General features: G+C 42.5%; 1 protein-coding gene and 1 pseudogene across 3 annotated transcripts in view; one reads left to right on the top strand and one right to left on the bottom strand.

Moving 5' to 3' along the window:
* The window catches only part of IL17RD (interleukin 17 receptor D), a 78,426-nt gene that overhangs the window by 41,037 nt on the left and 25,142 nt on the right, over positions 1-12,247 (bottom strand). The window lies entirely within an intron of this gene.
* Positions 3,059-3,632, top strand: LOC108303561 (annotated as a pseudogene).

Raw genomic sequence — 12,247 nt, 5'->3', positions numbered from 1 at the left:
CTGTCTGGTTCTCTCCAGCTGTGGGAATCTGAGTTACTTGGGAGAAATATCAAGTCTCAATGCCGGGCGAGAGCACTGCCTTTCTGCAGAAAGAGCCTCCACACCTGATTCCCTAGAACATTTCAGTACAAGCATGCAACTCACACTTGCTGAGTGCCTGCTGGTTACAATGGCTGTGTAACCACTGTCCTGCCTTAAGGAAGGTGAAACAAAGAAAGGTGAAAGTATGCAGCTAATAGGAGTCCCAGACTGTGCCACACCCAGTCCAGTGCCTATCAAGCACAGGCGCAATCTGAAAGGCTCACAGACTGAAATGCAAAGATGGCCTCAGGGTGCAAGGACTTGCTGAAGGTTTGAGTGATATCCTGAGGCCTTCAGACAAACACTGGTGAGATCTGAAAATGGGCTGAGTGTGAGTTGCTATATAGCTGCAATCCTACTATCATCCCTCTCTTGGCAATACTATCATCACCAAGGCCCAAATCATTTTCCTCTCATTTACCCCTCATTCCAGAGGGTTGCAGCTTTTTATATGGGTGAGAGCTGTGGTGCACATGTGCACACAGATTGGCACACAGTATTTTCAGGAAGCTTCTGGATCCCAGAAGCCCCACAGAGCTCTCACCTGCCTTACAGTCCAACTCTACTGAATAGCTTGATAGCTTAATGCCACATCTATTGAATGACAGAGAGTGCTTTTACTTTGGTGATTAAAAACAAAACTCAGGCCAGCCACAGTGGCTCACATCTGTAATCCCAGCATTTTGGGAGACAGAGGCCAGAGGATTGCTCGAAGCCAGAGGATTGCTCAAGCCCAGGAGTTTAAAGACCAGTCTGGCCAAAATGGTGAAACCCATCTCTACAAAAAGTACAAAAATATTAGTCAGGCATGATGGTACATACCTGTAGTCCCAACTACTTGGGAGGCTAAGGCAAGGGGATCACTTGAGCCAGGGAGGTTGAGATTGTAGTGTGCCAAGATCGCACCACTGCGTTCCAGACTGGGTTGCAGAGCAAGGCACGGTCTCAAAAAAAACAAGGGCCAGGCTTGGTGGCTGACATCTGTAATCCCAGCACTTTGGGAGGCCGAGGCAGGCGGATCACAAGGTTTGAGACCAGCCGGGCCAACATGATAAAATACAGTCTCTACTAAAAATACAAAAAAAAAAAAAAAAAAAAAAAAAAAAAAAAAAAAAAAAAAAAAAAAAAATTAACCAGGCGTGGTGGCATGTGCCTGTAATCCTAGCTACTCAGGAGGCTAAGGCAAGAAAATTGTTGGAATCCGGGAGGCAGAGATTGCAGTGAGCAGAGATCGCGCCATCGTACTCCAGCCTGGGTGACAGAGTCAGATTCCTCAAAAAAGACCACCAACAACAACAAAATAACAAAAAAACAAAACTAAACTAAAATTCTAATGGGGAAGGGAAGTGGTTGAGGTAAAATCTCCATCTTAAATAGAATTCTTGGATTTGTGCCATCCAACTGTAATCCTTTATAGGCAGTATTTGTTACAACTCAGTAATTGAACACTGTGTCCAAGATGTTGCGACTCATGAACTTTACAAAGTAGCAACATAAAAGGCAACCACTTATGCTGTTAAGCACATAAACTCACCAAGAGAAGTATCTATCACTTTTCAGATCACAGGTGACAACGGTCATGTCTGCAGCCAAGTCAATTGCACTGAATCAAGATAAAAAGTGAACTAGGATGTGGCTATTTCTTTTTTTTTTTTTTTTCATCATTGAGTGTGGAGGAAAATACTCACAGTATCCACCAGATGAAGAAAACAGCTGATTTTCCCACTCCTGCTCAAATGCCTTTGCAGAGTATGGTATTTGTGGTCAACGCACAAAACTGAGTTAGGTTTTGGATATATTTTAAAATATCTGTGTATGAGCCACTATGGAGGATAATCTAAAATTCCAGCTTTCCAAAATGAATAATCTACACCTCTGACTCATACGCCAGTCACAGCAAAACTCATTCTGCTTCAAAATTAATAAGCAAAGGACACCATCACTTACATGATGCCAAGTTCCCCACAAGTTTATTTTGATGAATGTTACAAGTTTCAAAGGGAAAAAAACTCACTGTCAGTTCTGACTTTTACCTTTTGCCAAACTAATTTTAAAATAGGAAGCAATCGGGAGGACATATTCAAACACTAATGATCCCTGTAGCTTTACATCTCTCCACTATTTGGATGGAAGCCAGCAGTCTGTCCTTAAACTATAAGCAATAAATCTAGAAGACTCTCTTTCCTAATTTCCCAAAGATAACACATGGGATTTCCATTAAAGCACACACACACATGCAAACACACATACACACACAATGACACACCAATTAAATCACTGTGTGACATTTAGCCCAGGAAATAATTACATTTGCCAAGGAGTATACAACTTGGTTTTAATTTTCTTGAATGGCTAAAATGTCATTCGGAGAAGGAAGGCAAAGAATAATATAAAAATGAAGTATTGATGTCTTGGTCAATTTTACATTTAGATAAATGGGGTTTTTTGTGGGTGAAGAAGGCAGTGGAGTGTTCCCAGGAATTAAGGGCTCCCTGCACTTCCTCTCCAAGGATTTCTGGCAAGGAGTGGTACAGAGACATCAATTATTAAGTAAAGCCACTGTGAGGCAGACACAGCAAATGGAACAGCAGATAGGAGCATATTTTCACCCCTAAGGAAGTGGCCCATCATGGGTGGAAACATGGTGGTGAGTTCCCATTCCTCTCCTACAGGGCTGCAACAAGCAAACAGCAAACACAACCTGGTCCCTTCACCTGTCGACAAGAAGAAATCAGTTTATCTTGCCCCTTCATTAAGGCTTCCCATAGTGAAATGTTTACAAAATCAAAGTAATATGGTGAAATTAAATTAGAAACCTAACATTTTGTCATGAAGTTAGCATGAAACAGAGGCTCACCAGAAAAGATTAGAAGCAGTGTTTAATATTTTTTTTAAAGGAAGGTCCAAAGGTTTTGGCCAAACTGATTTTAAACTAAGAATGGGGAAGCTCTTTCCTTTTGCTGCTGTGGCTGCAGCCATGAGTATGCTCACATTTCAGAAGAGGCTCGCCTCTAGTGTCCTCTGCTGTGGCAAGAAGAAAGTCTGGTTGGACCCCAATGAGACCAATGAAATCACCAATGCCAACTCATTTCTGCAGATCCGGAAGCTGATCAAAGACGGGCTGATCATCTGCAAGCCTGTGACTGTCCGTTCCCAGACTTGACACCAGAAAAACACCTTGGCCTGCTGGAATGGCAGGCACATGGCCATAGGTAAGTGAAAGGGTACAGGCTGAATGCCAGAGAAGGTAACTTGGATGAGGAGAATGAGGATTCTGCGCCGGCTGCTGATACCGTGAATCTAAGATTGATCACCACACATATCATATCCTGTACCTGAAGGTGAAGGGGAATGTGTTCAAAAACAAATGGATTCTCATGGAATGCATCCACAAGCTGAAGGCAGACGAGGCCCACAAGAAGTTACTGGCTGATGAGGCTACAGCACGAAGGTCTAAGACCAAGGAGGCACACAATCACTGTGAAGAGCACATCTAGGCCAAGAAGTAGATCATCAAGACTTTGTCTAAGGAGGAAGAGACCAAGAAGTGAAAGCTCCCCCTTTGTACATACTGGCCTTAGTGATTACACAGGTCAACCATTAAAATAAAACAAGCCTTTATCTACCATAAATAAACAAACAAACAAAGGATGGGGACCAGGTGCGGTTGCTCACACCTGTAATCCCAGCACTTTGGAAGGCTGAGGTGGGCAGATCACAAGGTCAGAAGTTTAAGACCAGCCTGACCAACATGGTGAAACCTTGTCTCTACCAAAAATATAAAAATTAGCCAGTCATGGTGGAAAGCACCTGTAATCCCAGCTACTCCGGAGGCTGAGGCAAGAGAATCACTTGAACCCCGGAGGCAGAGGTTGCAGTGAGCCGAGGTTGCACTACTGCACTCCAGCCTGTCACAAAAANAAAAAAAAAAAGAATGGGGGCTGGGTGAGGTGGCTCAAACCTGTAATTCCAGCACTTTCAGGCGGGTGGATTATTGAGCCCAGGAGTTTCAAACCAGCCTGGGAAACATGGTGAAACCCCATCTCTACCAACAAAAGCACAAAAATTAGGCAGGCGTGGTAGTGTGCACCTGTAGTCCCAGCTATTTGGGAGGCTAAGGTGGAAGGGTGGCTTGAGCTCAGGAGATGGAGGTAGCAGTGAGCCATGATTACACCACTGCACTTCCACCCTCAGCAACAGCAAGATCTTGTTTCAAAAAAACCAAACCAAATGTAACCAAAACAAACAAACAAATAACAACAACAACAAACAAAGAATGGAGAGCTGGGTCAATGTGAGGCCAAGATGTCAGGTGAGCAGCACTGTTTCTAGGGACACAGATTCAGGCATTTCCTGAAGCACGGAGGAAGTAAAGCCCCAAAGGCCCAGTGGATTCAGGGCAAGGCAGGGCAGGAGGCTTGGAGGAGGCAGAAGACCAGGCCAGATGTGCCACTTCCTGTCTGCCACTTCCCCAACTGCCTGCGAAGTGGTGGGATACCCAGTGATCCCCCAACAAAGATTCCCTGAGAGTGGGTTTTCAAGTTTCTAGAACTGTAGGCTTTTCTTTTGAAGAGGGCTTTATTATTTTTGTAAAGATAACAAGTTCAAGGTAAAAGAAAACTAGGTACAAAGAAGAATATGAAACTTCTCCCACACCATCATTTTGAAAAAGACTCTTCCAGATGGTCTTACTGCCTGCATCGCATGGACTGTGACTGGACATAAGTTAATCCTAATATCATAACATTTGCTCTGATAAATTTCCACCAACTGACAGTTAATGCAGTTCCCTTTGGGTGAAATATGTAGGATCTATGGGGGAAATAACAAAAAGAGCCTAACAAAGTGAGTTAGGACCACTGGGCAAAATTCTTTCTAAGGGTCTTGGCAACTCTCAACAACCATCATTTTCTACAAAGGGAAAACACCATTAGTAGGTGTACTACTGTACAGCAGGCCCTGTCACTTGCTCCAGAGCCAGCTGTGTACATGGAAAAGGCAAGAGGATCCATGTACTGATAAGGCTACTTGTACAGTACACACATGTTGATATGTTGGTAGGTGGCCTATTGATATAGGTATCCTAAATGCTGTTCTGTAGGGGAACCAAATTATTATAATTTATCCTGTATGTTTCTCTAAAATGACATAAATATAGGGGATTTTATGATTAGATGACTGGTCTCCAGTAAATAACAGAACTGTGTAAAATTAAAAGGGAAACTGACAAATCCAGGAAGCAGATGACAATGTCTTCCTTTCTCCAGCACAGTAATCACATCACAGCCCTGTGGAAACCTAAAAGCTCCAACTCTTTCTAGAGAGTCAGGGCAGCCTGATTCTACAGACCAAGCTAAGGTGATAAAACCACTCACTGGTAAAAATGGTAAATCCCATTTTGTGATTAGAATCACATGTAGCCCAGGTGTTGAAGAGGAAAGAATGAGCTCTGCCTCAAAAGCAGCCTGGCCAGGTGCCTCAAAAACAGCATGGTGGCTCCCACCTGTAATCCCAACATTTTGGGAGCCCAAGGCATCAGGAATGCTTGAAACTAGGAGTTCAAGACCAGCCTGGACCCCATCTCATAGACCCCATCTCTATGAAAAATAAGAATAATTAGCTAGGTGTGGTAGTACACACCTGTAGTCCCAGCTACTGAGGAGGATCTCGTGAGCCCAGGAGGTTGAGGATGCAGTGATTCTATCACTGCACTCCAGCCTGGGCAACAGAGTAAAGCTCTGTCCCCCTCGCCAAAAAAAAGATAAAAGAAAACCTTAGCCTGATCTAAAAGCAATATTTAACTGCACCTCCTCATTTATTCATGCAAAACCTCTGCAAATGCCCCAGGATTTATCAACCAGATGTCTCAGGAGCTTAAAATATGCTTTTGCACTTGGGAAAGCCATTTTGAGTGAGAATAAGGCTAAACGAGACCCCTGCCTCTAGTTTATAATTAGTTTTGGAAAACAAAGCTAAAAAACACAAAACTACAGTAGATAAGGTTACACTGTCTAGAATAAATGGGTTAAGTTACGCCACTGAGCTCCATGTGTAATAAGATTTCAGTGAAGAGGTAGTTGAACAGATGAAGGCTAGCAAGGGAAGTGTCTTCAGAGGAGGCATGTCAAGCTTTGGGGTTGGGGAGGGGAAGGAAGATTCTTTCAAGCAAACACAGACTGAGGAGCTTATGCTACCAACTATACCACCTGGTGCCCAGCACATGGTAAGCATTCAGGAAATGGCTGCCATTTCTCAGGGATGACACAGAACCTTCTTGGTCATCCAGAACAAACACTTCTCACATTCCAGAAAGTGACCAACACACCCTCACTGCTTCTGTGTTAGACACCCCTAAATGGCCTGAAAAGATGGGCACCATAGGGCTGAAATGGCCAAGTGGGTTCAGCTTTGCATGTGGTATGTCTTGGAGACAGGCAAAGTCCAAATACAGTGGTCCTGAGAGATGTGAGCATAAGCCTAGATTTGGCAGGCAGAAGCACAGGGAAAAGGTCTCTGATACAGGCCAAGGTGGCAATGGGGTAGGTGGGGAGATGGGGAAGGAAGAAGAAAGAGGCAATGAAACAGCAGCTTCAAAGGATGAATCCAAAGAATCCAAGAATTGAACCAAGGGGATGAGTTAAACCCCAGGGCCTGGAGAGCAGAAGTGCCACTTATCAAACAGAAGACTGGAGCTGCAGTCTCAAAACACACATCCATTTCTAGATGGAAGCTGACTCCCTGCCCCTAATATAGATGGAAGGTATTTAAGAAGGAAGAAGGTGGCCAAGCACAGTGGCTCACATCTGTAATCCCAGCACTTTGGGAGACGGAGGCAGGCAGATCACAAAGTCAAGAGTTCAAGACCAGCCTGACCAACATGGTGAAACCACTTCTCTACTAAAAATCAAAAATTAGCCAGGTATGGTGGTGGATGCCTGTAATCCCAGCTACTTAGGAAGGTGAGGCAGGAGAATCACTTGAATCCAGAGGCGGAAGTTGCAATGAGCCGAGATTGTACCACTGGACTCCAGCCTGGGCAACAGAGTGAGACTCTGTCTCAAAAAAAAGAAGGAGGAAGGTGAGTCCTGGTCATCAACCACTTCCAATTTTCACCTCTTCCCTACTTGACAAAAATTGTTACTAACTTTTGGTATTAGGTTAGTCCACAGAGGCCTAAGTTGGGAGTCTCTAAGCTTCCCGTTTCTCCCACAGGACTTTCCTGTCTGCACTCAAAGTAAACCAGTGTCATGCTTCCAGACAGAGCTCACTAAATACTAAAGCGATAAGAAGACACAAAAGCAAAGGCCCTTTCTTAGCTTTTACCAAATCTTCATCAACTTCCCTACAGATCAAAATCACTAAATACAATCTTTAAAAATTTGACATTGGCAGCTGGGCATGGTGGCTATACCTGTAATCTCAGCACTCTGGGAGGCCAAGGTGGGTGGATCTCAAGGTCAGGAACTCAAAGCCAGCCCGGGCAAGACGGTGATACCCTGTCCTTACTAAAAATACAAAAATTAGCCAAGTGTAGTGGCACACGCCTGCAACCCCAGCTACTCAGGAGGCTGAGGCCAAGAATTGCTTAAACTCAGGAGGCAGAAGTTGCAGTGAGCTGCGATTGTGCCACCGCACTCCAGCTTGGGCGACAGAGTGAGACTCTGTCTCAAAAAAAAAAAAAAAAAAAAAAAAATTGACATTGGCACAAAAGGACAGAAAGGACAATACTGTATGACTACATTTATATGAGATATTTAGAGCAGTCAAATTCATAGAGACATGAATAGAGACAGCCAGGGGCTGTGGGGAAAGGAGAATGGGAAGTTATTGTTTAATAGGTATGGAATTTCCATTTAGGAATGTGAAAAATTTCCACAGATGGATGGTGGTGATGGTTGTATAACATTGTGAATGTACTTAAAATCTTTTAATTGTATACTTAAAATGGTTAAAATGGTAAATTTTTTGTTATGTATATTTCAACACAATAAAGAAAAAAAGAAAAGAAAAATAAACTGAAGTAGGAAAGGAATGATAACAAAACAGTGTTAGGGCCACATACGCAGGAAGAACTTAGAGACTAGAGGGTAGAAGACTGGAGTGAGGTAGACCAGATAGCCAGCAACCACTGCAGCAGCCCACATGTAACATAACAGGGATGGCAATGTACAGATGAGAATCAAAGGAAACGTCTGAGAGGCTTTTTCATTCTCTTTTTGAGAAGGAGTTTCATTCTTGTTGCCCAAGCTGGAGTGCAATGGCACGATCTCAGCTTACTGCAATGTCTGTCTCTCAGGTTTCAGCAATTCTCCTGCCTCAGCCTCCCAAGTACCTGGGGTTACAGGCACACGCCACCATGCTTGGCTAATTTTTTGCATTTTTAGTAGAAACAGAGTTTCACCATGTTAGCCAGGCTGGTCTCAAACTCCTGACCTTGGGTGATCCGCCCACCTCGGCCTCCCAAAGTGCTGGGATTACAGGTGTGAGCCACTACACCAGGCCTGAGAGGCATTTTTAAAGAAAATATAGCAGGACTTGGTAACAAATGCAATACAGAGGTGATGATGAAATATTCAAAGGTAACTTGCAGGCTCTTACTTGAGGAAGTGAGAAGATAGTGATTTTAAGGCAATAAAGAGAACACTGGAGAAAGACGGTTTTTTTAAGAAAAAGTAGGATACAGAAAAACAGTGAAAGTGAGGTACCTACTATCTTTTTACAATATCATATATTTTCGGGGGAAGACAGGGATGTAGGATTAAAAGGCAGGAAGTCATGCATGAAGTTGTGCCACAGAACCTTAAGGACAGGCAGGCTAATTCATAAGAGGTAAAAAAAATTAACAGAAACTGTAAAAAAATAACAAAAAAAAACTGGAATTGGGCTTCGTCAAACTACCCATAGGGCACATATGGAGGAAAAAGATTGAAAAACTGAGGTTGGCAAGGCAGGAGAATGAAATATAATTAAAGAATATTAAACAGACTACAGTAAAAGAATGTCAAGATGGATGTTTGCAGCATGAAAACCATCTTTTTTAATGTTTTTAACATTTTTCCTTTAATTTTTTTATTTTGAATTTTTGTGTAATTTTGAACTATGTGTATATTACGTATACACATAAGTATATATTATTTATGGGGTACATTAGATGAAAACTTCCTTTTTTTTTTTCTTTTTGAGACAGAGTCTCACTCTGTCTCCCAGGTTGGAGGGCAGTGGTGTGATCTCAGCTCATTGCAGCCTCTGCCTCCTGGGTTCCAGTAATTCTCCTGCCTTAGCCTCCTGAGTAGCTGGGATTACAGGTGCACGTCACCAACCCCGGCTAATTTTTGTATTTTTAGTAGAGATAAGGTGTCACTATGTTGGCTAGGCTGTCCTCGAACTCCTGACCTCAGGTGATTCACCCACCTCAGCCTCCCTCAAAGTGTGAGGATTATAGGCGAGAGCTACCTCGCCTGGCTGAAAACCTCCTTTTTAATTATATAAATCTCTGAGAAAATAATTACACTGCTAGATCATTTAAAATAGCTCCACCTTTTTTTTTTTTTTTTTTTAGACAGAGTCTCCCTCTGTCACCCAGGCTGGAGGGCATGGAGTGCAGTGGCACGATCTCAACTCACTGCAACCTCCGCCTCCCAGATTCAAGTGATTCTCCGGCCTCAGCCTCCTGAGTAGCTGGGACTACAGGCGAACGCCACCACACCCAGCTAATTTGTTTGTTTGTTTGTTTGTTTGTTTTTTAGTAGAGACAGGGTTTCGCCACGTTGGCCAAGATGATCTCGGTCTCTTAACCTCGTAATCCACCTGCCTTGGCCTCCCAAAGTGCTGGGATTACAGGCGTGAGCCACTGTGACCGGCCAGCTCCTCCATATTAACTCCTAAGTTTTCTGTTGTTATTCAGATTCAAATCCTGGTTTTACAGAAAAAATAGAAAACATATTATTAGGCCCATTTATATAAACTGTTTTCATACATTTGAAACTTAAAAAAAAAAAATTGCCACTGGCACTGGAAGAAGGTACTGAAAAGACTGCTAGTTCACTGCCAGGCTTCTGTGTACAGATATCGAGACAGGCACCTTGGACGCAAGGCTGTGCTGAGAGCTCATGATTCTGCCAGGACAGCTCTCTAATCTCTCACATTATGGAGAAGAACACAGAGAGCCCACGTCATTATGTTCCCCAAGATCTGCTCAGCACTTCAGTTTGAACCCCTGTAAAATAATACCTTCTTGCAGTTTTTGAAACAATGCTACCTGGAAAATGTAGAGATTACCAACACTGAACTATGAGTTCTAAATCGAGTCATTTTTTTAACCAGATACTCCCAACCAACTGGTCTAAGAGCTAGCATTTAAAGTAACTGGCAATTTCCCAGAACTCAAAGAGAAATAAAAGTTCAAAAGATTAAGGCCGGGCGCGGTGGCTCAAGCCTGTAATCCCAGCACTTTGGGAGGCCGAGGCGGGTGGATCACGAGGTCAAGAGATCGAGACCATCCTGGTCAATATGGTGAAACCCCGTCTCTACTAAAAATACAAAAAATCAGCTGGGCATGGTGGTACGTGCCTGTAATCCCAGCTACTCAGGAGGCTGAGGCAGGAGAATTGCCTGAACCCAGGAGACGGAGGTTGCGGTGAGCCGAGATCGCGCCATTGCACTCCAGCCTGGGTAACATGATTGAAACTCCGTCTCAAAAAAAAAAAAAAAAAAAAAAAAAAAAAAAAAAAAAAAAAAAAAAAAAAAAAAAAAAAAAAAGTTCAAAAGATTAGGTAGAATGGTATCAGCAGGACTTAAAGTTATTAAATAAGATTTCAATTCAGGCAAACCCTTTTTGTTCAAAGCTCACAAAAATGGTGAATGTTTGAACGAGGACACTAATATAAGTATTAATTTTCAGACCATCCTGTTTTGGACATTATTCAACATTTGCTATCATTTGACAGATGTACATCCATAACCCTGAAAGGTTTAACGGTCAGTTTTGGCACCATGGCTAACAGCTTTCTTTCTCAAAAGTACGGTGAAAAAGCTGAGGTGTGATCATCTCTGAAATTTGGTTGATCTCTGAGATGAGGTCTACTACAGGAATATTATACTTCTAGAGTTTATTTCCAGACACCCAGAACAGGTCTAGGGAAAGTAATATTCTAGGAAACAGTAACTGTTACACTGGTTCAATGCTGATCATTATGAACATTTATACAGTAGCAGAGCTGTGACTGACCTTCATAACTTTTTTTTTAATTGGAGACAGGGTCTCGATCTGTTGCCCAGGCTGGAGTACAGTGGCACAAACATGGCTCACTGCAGCCTCGATCTCCTGGGCCCAAATGATCCTCAGCCTCAGCCTTCCAAGTAGCTGGGAGAACTACAGGCATGTATCACCATGCCTGGCTAATTTTTTAAATTTCACTCTTTGTGGAGATCGGGTCTTGCTATGTTGCCCCAGCTGGTCTGAAACTCCTGGGCTCAAGCAATCTTCCTGCCTCAGCCTTCCAGTGCTGGGATTACAGATGTGAGCCACCGCATTCAACCGACTCTTATAACTTAACCACACTATACTGATGTTTTCCTGACAATATAACTTTAATTCACAGACATAATTTTTGAGGGCATAAAAAAGAACTTCTGTAACTACCAGTGTGAACAGAACCATGTCATCTTACAAGTTCCCCCAAATAGCAAATGCCTTTGTATTTAATCTTTAAAAGCTTGACACTCAGGACTTATTTTTCAGGGAATACGTAGCTATTTTTTTGTAATATTAGCAGGTTTCATTTCTGAGGAATGGGAATAAATATTACAATACTCTTCTCTAATGTATTATTTGAATTAAAAATACTGTACACAATTGAACATAACCCTGAGCAGAACAACTCGTGATTATTAAATGCTACTTGTCCCTTCAGATTAGAAATTTTTGAAGGTCTATGTTTTGTATATTATCTGTATACAAAAACTGCTAAATGTTATTACTTAATATTTGTTATAATAAACATTTCTGGGGAAAAAGAAGCTTGACACTCTAAGTTTCTTTTGCAATTCTCTGCATACTAGAACACCATGCCAACATCCTAATAAGACTGGTATTAATGAAAAATCAACCTCGTGTTCTTGGCAACAATAGGCTTATAGAAGAATCACCTAAGAGAAAAACAACACT

This window comes from Cebus imitator, unplaced genomic scaffold (genome assembly GCF_001604975.1).
Source record: "Cebus imitator isolate Cc_AM_T3 unplaced genomic scaffold, Cebus_imitator-1.0 Scaffold48, whole genome shotgun sequence".
NCBI classification, from domain to species: domain Eukaryota; kingdom Metazoa; phylum Chordata; class Mammalia; order Primates; family Cebidae; genus Cebus; species Cebus imitator.
The sequence above is the reverse complement of the archived record's forward strand: the minus strand, read 5'-3'. Positions and strand labels throughout refer to the sequence as shown.